The 13233-nt window shown below is 35.7% G+C and overlaps 1 protein-coding gene and 1 long non-coding RNA gene across 3 annotated transcripts in view; one reads left to right on the top strand and one right to left on the bottom strand.

Moving 5' to 3' along the window:
• LOC140063598 (RNA-binding motif, single-stranded-interacting protein 3-like) overlaps nt 1–13233 on the top strand; it is a 199200-nt gene that overhangs the window by 16078 nt on the left and 169889 nt on the right. The gene's annotated exons all lie outside the window — the stretch shown is intronic.
• Nucleotides 1–13233, bottom strand: part of LOC140063601 (uncharacterized) — a 56295-nt gene that overhangs the window by 19678 nt on the left and 23384 nt on the right. Inside the window, exon 3 of one of the 2 annotated variants that reach the window (XR_011847639.1) lies at nt 12795–13054. The exons of the other annotated variant lie outside the window; for it this stretch is intronic. This is a non-coding gene — a long non-coding RNA (uncharacterized lncRNA). The remainder of the gene's footprint in view (nt 1–12794; nt 13055–13233) is intronic. 2 annotated transcript variants of the gene reach the window in all.

Genomic DNA, 13233 nt, shown 5'->3' with positions numbered 1-13233 from the left:
ATGTCATTTGTTAGAAAATATAATGGTAATCCGACCAGTTGATAATAGTTTGTAGCCTTTATAACAGTTGTATTTGTAGTGTAGTTAGGCCTTATTTATTCTGGCCTTTTTGTTATTGAAATCCATCTCACACATTGACGATACAAGATGTCAGCCTAGGTCAAACCTTGTTTCGCGTCATAACAGGAAACGTTCTGATTGGATACAACGTTGACTTACAGTAGCGTCGTACGTTAAAACGGTACTATCAACCGTTTTCCGCTACAACGCTACAACCGTTGTACGCTAATCCCCAACTGTTCAGACACACATTCTTTTAGCGTCGTACGCTAAAACGGTCTAACGCCATGGGTCTGAACAGGGCCTTAGTGCATGTCCTATTATTAACGAAACTGACACCAGTTTTTTACACCAATAGCCAATCAGATGGGCAGGAATTTGGCTTGGTAGGGATCAACATCTGAATATTGTAGCAGAGAGATATAATATAGTTCACTATATATCTTTTGATTATAGATACCTGAAATAACTTTAGTTAGGAGTTGAATGGAATACAAAGATTATAAAGTGTTATTAAAAATCATAATATATTATATATTTATATATAATTATAGATAAAATTATTATATTTTTCTATGTCTTCTACTTCCAGTCCCTTTATTAAATCATGGTATGCTCCATGGGAATTTCGCCGCTGTATCCATGGTTTCACCCACACACTGCGTTTCTTTTGCAATCGTTTTTTTCTTCTGCTTGCGTTTATTTAGTTCTCTTACCATATACAAAATGATCAAAACTTTCGAAAGTAACACTAAATCCATTTCGATTTGTATTAAGAATATACAATATCACAATTGAATTCTCAATGATAAATAGAATAGCAAAGCAGAGAGCAGAGAAAGTATTTACACAATGGTTGACAAGGTCAATCCTTGAATACCTACAATATACAAAGATTGTCCCTAAATTGCAAGCTTATGACATTCTTTTCAAAAAGTAGGTCATTAGTGACCAAGTGAAGAAATGACTGTGGGATTGCAACACTCTTCTCCCGACGTCCTATCAATCAATACAAGTCCCTTTGGAAGACGGAAGAAAAAACCCGATCGATCGTGGGACTGGAGCTTAAGTCACTATTTTCTCTCTTTTATACACAAGGGAGCAGTTAAAATAATAGATTTGACCCTAAAGGTGACTGGAAAAAAAACCCTGATGGTGGGACTGCTTTAGGGCCTGTTTCTGCTGCAACTGCTCAAAATACGGTATAAAAATACGGTATAAAATACAGTATTTTTTATACCGTATTTTTTAGTACCCCGTTTCTGCTAACAATACTTCTTGGGTGGTCGTGTTAAATTTCATCTTCTTTACCCAAATTGCCATCCATTTATTTGATCGATAATTAAAAGTCGCAATGAAGGAAGTTTTACGTCTCACTTTCAACAGCCTAGCCCTAGTGATAGAGATGTTGTGAGAGCACAGAAAACATCGTAATGGGGACAATTAATTCGTTCCCTCCCCGAGTTATTGTATTTTGCAATATTGTACTGCTTTCGCAGGCTCTTCAGCTTTGAGCTTACTTGCTTTGGAGACAAGTCTATTCCATACTCCTGCTTTATTTTTTTAGAAATGTCTTTATAAACGTGGTTGTCCCTTTTTATTACCTTTTAGTTGGCCAGACATTTTAGCTTCCCCACACAAATTTATTTAGTAAAACTGTGACGTCTTCGCTCCACATTTTCGCCGAATATATATATACACGTGTGTAAAAGAGCTGACAGCGACAGAAAATAAAAACACGAATGTTGACCTTTTGTCATGTAAAAAAAAAATACGGTATTTTTTATTGGCAGCAGAAACGGGTATACAAAATACGGTATATTTTTTATGAGCGCAGTTTCTGCTGCCAAAAATATACCGTATATATACGGTATTCAAAAAATACCGTATAATATACGGTATTTAGTTGGCAGCAGAAACAGGGCCTTATACTTCTTATTGCAATGGTCTTAAATCTAAGACCATCGTTGCTAAGGGTTTCATCTTGGGCTTAAGTCTAAGACCGCGGTTAAGACCTTTATTGCAATCCGCCCCAGCTGTTGAAAATGGTTGCAACCACCCAGGCAGTTTTCATTGATAACAAAGTAGGACCATCTACTGTCATATCACCTTAACCCTGTAAAAACTAGGCTGCTGGACATTTACCAACTCCCATTAGGGTAATTATAATTCCCTAGAATACCAACTTGAATCACAAAACAAAACAAAAAAATATGTCAATCCAAATACTTCCACATCTCTCTTACTGCAACATTGCATGGGCAGCCACTAACTCAAAACATTGAACTCTCTGTCCATGGACCAGCACGGAAACAACCAAAATAGACAAACTTTTCAAACTCCAAAAAAGGGCCCTTTGCATTTGTACTCTCTCAAAATACCTCTCCCACTCTAAACCTCTTTTTCACACCCTAAATACCCTAAACATTTTTGACATTAATAAATTGCAAACTGCCCTCTTCATGTTTAGGTACTCAAATAACAAACTACCATCCACTTTCAACGGTTTCTTCACTAAAAATAACGAACTACACAAATATAACACTAGGAACGCAAACAACTACATTTCCAAAAACTATAACAGTAAGCAAATACTTAACTCTATACTACATACCGGTCCCCTACTCTGGAACTCTCTTAATCCGTCAATAACTAATAGCAAAACAAATAATACTCTAAAAATAAACTACAAATCTTATCTAATATCAAAATATAAAGTAAATTAATTATTTTGATCATATTAATAACTTATAATTAAATTTAATTAGGCAAATCATATAAATACAGTTTGTCGTGTTTGTATCGTCGTACATGTCCGTCCCTGTCTGTCAGTAGCTAACCTTCACCTTATGCTTATTATTATTATTTTTAACTTTTTTATTCTTTCTGGTGAATGGTATTCTCCAGGCATAATGCAACTATTATTTACTTAATTTCCAACCACTTGTATCTTTTATATTTTGTATATGTTTGCATTATGTGAATAAATTTGAACTTGAAATAAATATTAATAATATAATATTGTTATATCAGGAGACATACTGTAGTCTTATTATACGACCTGTTGTTTACAGAACAGACATATCAATTTAAAGCTCAAGTACAGGCATGAACTTTAAATATAATATCTGGTTAATTGTATATAAATCAATTATTTGTAACATAAATCAAGACGAAAAAACATGAATATCCCTTAATATGGTCAAATACAAAATTTGGCAATATTCTGCCATAAAAACCAGGAAGACTTTTTTTCAGTAGTTTGGTAGTTAACCTAATGTAATAACATGTCTGGTAACTCCCTAGAAGGTGAAAAAAGATGGTGGATATACTGTGGATAATTTTTGCTATAGCATGAAAACAAAAATCTGAAGTTGAATAAAAATGCCAGAAATGTAAAATTCAAGTTATATTACCTATATTTAGTCATCCGATAACGTTTTTTGCCACACCGTTTAGTTTTCATAGCTTTTTAAAATACCTCTCTATTTACACAATTTGTGTACAAAAGAATAGAGATTTTACTGTGTAATTTGAACTATCTCCCCCACTGATAAGAAAGTGCTTATTTTCAACAAGCTCGTGTAACACAAATAAAATCCCAAAAATTATGAAATATAGGGGATAGGGGAAACTATAGATCGATGATTATTGGAATGTATGATCAATAGAAATTTTTTGCCCGCACCTGGACGTAATTTGAAAAAAAAATATAATGGTTGATAATTTGAGGTGTCTTGTAAAATGATCTTTAATTGCAAGAGGACCAATTACAGTACCCCAAATACCAATTAATAAAATGGTCGCTAATTGGAGGTGTTTTAAGTAAAGTGATCTTTAATTGGAGTGGGACCAGTCCAATTACTTGTATTTTGTCACATAATTAAAACTATTTATCATTCTTATCTTTATTCCTACCAGTTAATAAAATGTTTGCTAATATTAGAGGTGTTTTAAGTAAGGAAAGTAAGTGAGGAAGAGGACCAGTACAGTTACTTAATTTTTTCACATAATTAAAACTATTTATTGGTTATCCGCACTTGGCGGATAACCCCTTGTTATTGTCAGGATCTTTTTTTTTTTTCTTTTTTTTTTTTTTTTTCTTTCTTAATCTTCTTTCTTTCCCTGAATTTTGTTCGCAGCGTATCTCTAATTCTGGTCAACATACGATTGTATAACTTTGTCATAAGATTGACCTGTAGTTGTAGATGTGCAAGAAACTTCGTTATATGACATTAGAGTCGCGCAGCATAAGTTACGCGCGATTTTATGAATTTCAATGATTGATCATAGATTATAAACCAAAAGTCATTTTGTATTGACACTTGGTGAACATTTAAGTCATATCAAGGGCAAACTTTCTATCGATTAAAAATGGCATGTTTAACCAGAAGTTACGCGCGCACGCGCATTTAAAGTTTCAAAATGCGCAAAATTAATTTCTAATCAATTTTCTACGCCGATCATGACATTTTGAGCATGTCAAACATTTCTGCGCGCGCGAAAAATTTTACGCGTAAGGTGCGCACGGAATACGAAATCATGTTTTTTCTCTTGAATTGTCATTTTCCAGCCTTTCCTATTCATTTTTATAAATATTGACATCATTTCAAATTAAAATGACGCCATACGAAAACGTTGATTTATACCATTTACGCGCGTTTTAGTTGAAAAAGTTACAAAATATTGTCAAAATTATGGCTATTTTCAATCTATTATAGCTCCTCAGAATCAATGGTGACTTCCATTTTTTTTAACTTAATATGTAAGCAGATATGTTGTAGATATGAATTCATGCCGAATCTTTACCTCTCGTTTGTTATGACGTCATCATATGGCCACACGAATGTAAAATATAGGATTTTTTACTCTTTCGTTATTGCTCATCACATTCAACAAAGCGCATCTTGCTTATACGTATTCCATTTCCCCCGAAATTGGAATATTGTCTACGTCAATCAACTGTCTTTCGCATGAATTAAAAATATTTTAATTTTTATGACGTCATCATGTCTAAAAACGTAAATAACTTGGGTCACCTATTTTCATCTTTACAGTAAATTTCAATCTGTTATAGCTCGTCAGAATAAAAAGTGATAATCATGATTAAAACATTTTATGGAAGCTATTGGATTGTAGATACAAATTCATGTAAATATTTTGCCAATCAGATGTTGTGACGTCATCATATGGGCAGTTGAATTCAAAAAGTCATATTTTCATCTCTTGCGTAAAAGTTTATTGCGTTTAAACGAGAGCGCATCTCTCTTTTACACGCCCAAAATTCTTCAAATTTGTATTAATGTAATTATTTAGATAATTATCTTCAAAAATTGTTATCTTTATATGTCAATTTTATGACGTCATCGTGTTAATAATAGGATTTAAAAGATTGGTATCGTAATTTCGTCTATGCTACACTGTATATAACATACAATGTATTCTGTAAATACTGTAATGCTGTATGCTACAAAATAGGTACAGTTCAACACTGTAAACATACTTAATTTATGTCATAGGATGGCATAACAATTGTCGAAGTTCATATAGTTTAAAGTATGTGCATGTTGCGTTTGCGTGGATAACCCGAACTCGTCAAAGTGACGAGTTCAAATCTAGTTATTCTTGTCTTTACTCCTACCAATTAATAAATGGTCGCTAATTGGAGGTGTTTTAAAGTAAAGTGATCTTTAATTGGAGTGGGACTGTAACGCGAAATTTGGTCCGGGGCCAAAACTGATTTTCGCGTTGAAACAGTCGCTAAAACAGGTCCGGCTAGATATCGTGCATGCCGGAATGGGTGGATTATTGCCATTTATATAACAAGTTTGAACAAATTAGCTTACGACAATCTTAGGTAATTTTCTTACATTTTTTATTAAACGTATAGGCCTACTTGCTTGGCGAATCATCCATGCCTATGAAATTATTTAACAAGTTCGTAATCGGATTATAGTACTGTACAGTAAAACCAAAAAACACCGCCTCGTGTGATTTACGATCTGTTGTTCTTTGCTGCAGATCAACATTGGTAGAGTCTATTATTTATGAGGGTTTTTCAAAATGTGATAACTATTAAAAACATGTCTCAACGACTGTTTATTCAAATCATGGGAAACGGAATCAAAAGCCTTAGAGAAATCAGTGTAAATCACATCGCACTGCTTCTTGCTGTTAATTGCATCGTATGATGTAGCAAGAAGCAGTGCAAGGTTGGTTTGACATGATCTCCCAGAGACAAAACCATGCTGCCTAGGACTTAAAGCATTAGCAACATGTGATGACAAACCATCATGCACAATGCGCTCAAAAATCTTAGACATAGTAGGCAATAACGAAATAGGACGATAGTTACAGATTAGTTTTTTGGGACCACTCTTGTGAATTGGGACAATATTAGCGTGTTTCCAAGATGAAGGAAAAACCCCAGAATTAAATGATCCATTCAATGTTTGATTTGCGGAGAAGCTAACCTTTCATATCAAGACGAGTTTTCATGTTCTTGGGAAAATTCACATTAAATGTTTACTAGACTACTAGGCATATCATTTCTAGCCTTCAGAAGTACACATTGTCTAAACGTAACATAGCGCATGCGCATCATCTTAGTTGTCAAGTCTTTGAAATTCTGAAATATGAATATTAAAACAGCGTACGAGTGAGTAGCCAATGGCATGTGGCTGAAACTAGTCAACTGGATAATCGTATGCACCAAGAATTCTTGGTGTCAAACCACGTGACTTGTACATGTTTCCCCAGACAGAGTATCCAAAATCAAGTAGTATACGTATGAAATGCCATAAGTGCCAAAATATTTATCTATATTAATTCAAATTCAATTCATAAACAAAGTAGTTGTAGTTTTCAGTTCGACTTAATGAAGTCAAGCTTTTAGTCGAGTTGCACACGTCTGGGTAACAAAGACAATGACAAGAGAGTATTTGAGGAGCAGACGAAATTTTGCGCATTGATATCACTTTCCATTTTCTTACAAAACTTTTTACGCATTAAGACTATATACATAAAAAATAATTTTAATCGTTTAATTATTAGAACAAGATCAGTATTAATTTAACACTGAAGTACTTTTGATTAACAACAAACAAAATCTTCAAAATATATTTAGGAGCCATGGCGGTACGGTAACTTTCATATTTTATAGGCCTCCAACAAAGTATGATCGCGACGAACCACATACTTCATAGCGTGACAAGAAAGCGCAAGGCCCCCTAAACATTCCATCACATGGTGAATTTCCGCATCTCCCATTGTCGCTATGGCGTGACGTAGTTCAAGTCGGACTTACGCGAAGAAAATAATGTAATTTGTATACGGTTGTAAATAAATTAAATTAAGCTAATATAAATGTAGATATTTCATTCTTCAATATCTGGCCAATATAACAACTCAATGACTGTTACATTTTTTATAAACCTTGTTTAAATACCATTTAGTCGACCATTTAGCCTGCCCCTTCGAGGACTAAAAAATCAATCAAAATCAGTCTCGATTTAGTTGAGGTTGGCCTGATTTAGTCGGCGATTTAGTTGAAATTCGGTTTATGAATTTAAATGACGTCATTTTTAAAGTTTTAGCTCGAACTACGACTAAAGTCCGGTTTAAGAATACGCCTCACGCACTTGTTCCGGATCCGTAGGTGGATTATTATTACTGGGTCGCGCATATCGGTTATATGCAAATTTCATCCGGTTCACATGAACCAGTGCTTTCAGCAGTTTATTATTAGCTAAGTTCCGAACACGAAAATTATCAGGCACAGGCCCCGTTTTCTCAATTAACAGATAAGGGCCAGACCAAAATTTCATTAATTTACGCGATAACCCTTTCTGTAACGCAGGTATATACACCCAAACCGAATCGCCCACTTGGTATGATACATCGCGGACACGTTCGTCATATCGCTCCTTCATTTTAGCTTGATTTAACTCAGCCCGATTTTTAGAAACAGCTCTAAATAGCTCCAACTGACTTATTAACACATGCATATGATATCGTAATGTTTTTTCGGGATAATGGCATTGTTTTAATAAGGTCACATAAGGTCACATCGAGCGGAAGCCTAGCTTCCCTGCCATATAAAAGGAAAAAGGGACTATAACCAACAGAGTTCGTAGCCGGAGCTGTACAATAAGCGAACTGTATAGCCGGTAAATATTTATCCCAATCATTATGATATTCATTTACATAATGTGAAATGTTATCTAAGATAACAGCATTGTATCTCTCTTGTATGGCGTTGCATTGAGGATGATATGCGCTGGTATTTATTTTATGTGTTTGCATTACTCTACATACTTCTAGAACAATCTTACTAAGAAAGTTTGATCCGCGATCACTCAACAGAGTTTCCGGACAACCATGTACACAGACAACATATTCAAAAAGAGATTTGGCCAACGTAGCTGCTCCCGTCTCTTTCAACGGCACTAGCATGGGCCATCTAGTACAATGATCAGTAAAGCATAATACATATCGATTCCCGGTCATTGTAACAAGTAAAGGCCCAAGAATATCTACACTAACCCGTTCAAATGCACTGGGAACTTTCATTGTAATTAGGGGTGCAAGTACCTTTGTCTATGTGTTTTCCGTTGCGCGCAGGAAATACAAGATCGTACCAATTATCTATATCCCGATATATGCCCTTCCAAAAATATCTTTGACGAATTCGGTCATACGTTCGTTGAAACCCAAAATGAGCAGAAAGAACATGATCATGGCATTGATTTAATACCAAGTCTACAAATGTACCGGGAACGTATAACCTCACTACATTTCTTTCAGGCTCGTGCCATTTAGAAGGAGTATGCCAAATGTGATACAGTAGGCCATTTTGAACAAAATATTGATCAGACTGTAGCACTATACTTCCCTAGCCTTATCATCCTTAAGAAAATCTCCCTTCAGTAAATATGCTTACATTACACTAGAATCCGGATCGATCATCAATGCCTCCTTAAATGACTCTAAATTTATTTCACTTGGAAAATTTGGGGTATTATTTAGTAGCTCCCCTTTGTATTTATTTCGGTTACCCTTCCTTAGTGATGAAGCAGCAATTTTGGGAGCGCAACAAGAAACCGATTGCGCGCCGTCACAACATATACTATCCTGATAAGTGTTCTCCCATAGAGAAATGGGTCCCACAGAGGTCACAATATCAGGTTGTCCACATGTCAAACAAGGTTCTATAGAAGTGTATTCATTTAATCTACTAAGAGCATCAACATTACTATTATTACGTCCTTCGACATGTACTACTTCGAAGTTGTAGGACTGGAGTTTGAGGGCCCATTTGGCTAAACGACCGCTTGCTTGTTTATTAGAAAATAGCCATTTAAGCCATTGAATTTAACACTATACTGAAGATAAGGGGCATATTTCTTTATACCTTCTACAACCGCCAACGCCTCAAGTTCAGTGGTGGTATAATTCCGCTCCGCATTATGAAGTGCTCGACCCCCGTATGAAATCACCCTTTCTTTGCCTTCCTGATACTGGGCCAAAATAAATCCTAATCCTAAATGACTAGCATCAGTCTGTAATATAAACTCAGTCCCATCAAAGCGTGGAAAAGCCAAAATTGGGGTTCCAATAATGCTTGTTTTAACAACTCAAATGCTCTATTGCATTGTTCCGTCCAGGAAAAACCCACCCCCTTCCTAGTCAAATTAGTTAAAGGGTCAGCAATTTTCCAAAAATGTTTTATGTATTTCCTATAATAGCCTACAAAACCAAGAAAAGAGCGCACTTCAGATAATTTTTTAGGCGTAGGATAGTCACGAACAATTTGTAATTTCTCAGGATCGGTGGCCACCCCGTTTTCACTTACTATGTGACCTAAGTATTTAACCTGCCTTTGACCAAACATACATTTCCTTTGTTGTAATTTTAGTCCCGAAGTCTGTCCATCACTTGTTCTAAGTCTATCCATCACTTGTTCTAAGTCTATCCATCACTTGTTCTAAGTCTATCCATCACTTGTTCTAAGTCTATCCATCACTTGTTCTAAGTCTATCCATCACTTGTTCTAAGTCTATCCATCACTTGTTCTAAGTCTATCCATCACTTGTTCTAAGTCTATCCATCACTTGTTCTAAGTCTATCCATCACTTGTTCTAAGTCTATCCATCACTTGTTCTAAGTCTATCCATCACTTGTTCTAAGTCTATCCATCACTTGTTCTAAGTCTATCCATCACTTGTTCTAAGTCTATCCATCACTTGTTCTAAGTCTATCCATCACTTGTTCTAAGTCTATCCATCACTTGTTCTAAGTCTATCCATCACTTGTTCTAACTGGCATAAATGTTCCTCCCAACTATTACTGAAAATAATTATGTCATCCAGATAACATAAAACAAATTTCCAATTCAACCCTCGTAATATTTCCTGCATTGCCCGTTCATAAAGTCTATCTTGGGTAATAAAAGCAGTTTTAGCCTTTGAATTCTCGCTCAACTCAATCTGCCAGTACCCCGAGGCTAAATCTAAATATTTTTCGACTTTGCTGTCCCTAAATTGTCAACTGCATCGTTAATATTTGGTAAAGGGAAATTGTCCCTGGCACTAATGTCGTTCAGGCGTCTAAAATCAATACAAAATCTATATTTATCTGTCCCGGCTTTCGGAATCATACAGACCGGAAAACTCCATGAACAAGTGGATTCTCTAATAACCCCTTGTTGTAACATTTCATTAACTTGACACCTTATCCGTTCTTGCATATGAGGGGCTTGCCTGTATGGTCGCGATCTTGTTGGCGCATGGTTGTTAGTCAAAATTGTATGTTCAACCCCCGAGTATCTACCAAGCGGTATTTCTGGAAAGTAATGTAGTTCAATATCCCCACCACTTCATTAACGGTCATATGAGAAGTATCAAGCTTTACTTAAGCCAAAACCTCTTGAATTAGTGGGTCCACGTCCATATCATCTGAATTGTTAAAGGATAAACAGCACTTACTACACTAGGCCTATTGGAAATGGTCGTAAATGGACAGACAAAATTCTCATCAATCACAGTGAAAGTACCTAATTTTAGTGCGTGGATACAATGTTACCGGTTTATCTGTCGTATTCATTACCAATATATTCACACAGTTATCAATAACACAGGAAGCAGTATTGACAACCAAAACACCTTTTGCCGCAATGCGTCGCCCACCCTGACATAACCCGACTGTGCACTTCGGTAATTTATTTGAGAGCCAAGAAAGAACTGTAGATTAAGAACGTGCGGGAATTTCCTGTCGTGCAACTACTCGCATTTGACACTTTTTCTGTAAAGTCAAAACAGTTAATGTTGGCCCCATGGTCATGCAAAAATTGAGAGCCTAAAATTATAACTTCAGACAATTCCCCAGCAACGTGCATAGGAGGAACGAAACTATTACCATTTATTGTTAACTTTAATTCAAGGATATAGAACCACTAATGATAAGATCACTGCCATTAGCTGTTCGTGCTTTATCAATATTTGCCGAAGCTAGACTAGAAGCTACAGCCGGTAAATTCCTAGTCAACCAATCATGATCAATAAGATTTATAGAGGCACCTGTATCTACTAAACATTTTGCCTGTTTACCTTCGACAAAAATATAAATTGAATTTAAGCGCGATAAAGCAACATGAACCCTCCATATTGTTATGCAATTCAGCATTACGAGAAAAATGACTGATAGGTCTATTATATTTACTCCTACCCCAATATTTGGACAAATACCTTTTATCATATTGATAAGGTTTATTTTTTACCTTATTTGCATTGTCCCTTTCAATGTTCATAACGGTTTTACAAAAATTACCTGCAAACAGGGTTTCTAGTTTAATGGACGGTCATCCCTGTCTTTTCTAGCATAACATGCCACTCGCATATGACCCCGAAAACCACAACGCCAACAAATAATTCAGGAGTTAAATGTCCGACTAGATCTACCGGCATTTTTCCTATCATAAGGATTACTATTAAAAGGAGGAATCACCTCCTGAACCCGACTAGACGATTCTATGCTGTCTAATATATTAGAAACTTGCGCGACCATCCCCGCGAGCGTATCTAAAGTTGTATTTTCATTACCAACAACACGGGACTTGGGAAGGTTATTTATAAAAGTACCAGAGGAAGGTTCATCGACAGTACGCTGGACGGATATGGCTAGCCGAGCTGCATCTAAAGCATTTTGAAAAGATTGAGGTTCTTTAGAAAAAACAAATTCCCGAATGTTCGGCAATAACCCTCTCATAAAAATAGACAGGAGCTCAGAATCTGATTTCTTTATCTGTTTACCCCATAACATAATATCCGACGCATATTTATCAATGGTTTCAGAATGTAATTGTTTTCTAGTTAACAACTGCGATTCAATACCCCATTTCCAGGATTGACCCTCAAAATTTGCTTTTAACAAGTCCCGTATTTTAGTTATGGAATTCTTATGTTCCTCCTCTATTGTATCTAGAAACACTTTCGCATGACCAACTATAACAGTTTTCAACGCTAAAAGGGCTTTGGGTTCTGTATAATCCCGCAATGAAGCATGGTCTGAAAATCTCTGTATAAAGGATTCTAAATCATCATTCGCATCCCCTGAATATTTCAACCCAGACCCACCCATATCATATTTAAATGCCATGTTGCCAATTTCAAATCAATTATTCCATTTAGAACCTATCCAATTATAAAAATAAGATAAATAAATAGAAATATTATTACATAAGATATACAACCACACAACTACTGCCGTTTCCAATCCAACAGTCACAGCCGTTGGTTAATTCCGTAATCCGTAAATGTCCAAACCAGCACATGAAAATATCCGCCTCAAAAAAAAGTTCTGAATTCAACACCCCACAGTTCTGAATCCCAGCAACAACAGTTCTGAATCCCAGCAACAACAGTTCTGAATCCCAGCAACAACAGTTCTGAATCCCAGCAACAACAGTTCTGAATCCCAACAAAAATAATCAATCTACCTGGCGAAAACAATCATTGCCAGATCAACAATACCTCTCATTACTAGTAAGTATAGGCCTACAGTGTCAATGGTTATCGACTCATAATAAAAACACCATAATATATTTCAAACTTAACATATATCAGATCATCCAAATCAATATAAAAATATTGATTCCGGGTCTTGCACCACTTGTTA

Source organism: Antedon mediterranea, chromosome 1 (assembly GCF_964355755.1).
Source record: "Antedon mediterranea chromosome 1, ecAntMedi1.1, whole genome shotgun sequence".
Classification (NCBI taxonomy): Eukaryota; Metazoa; Echinodermata; class Crinoidea; order Comatulida; family Antedonidae; genus Antedon; species Antedon mediterranea.
The sequence above is the reverse complement of the archived record's forward strand: the minus strand, read 5'-3'. Positions and strand labels throughout refer to the sequence as shown.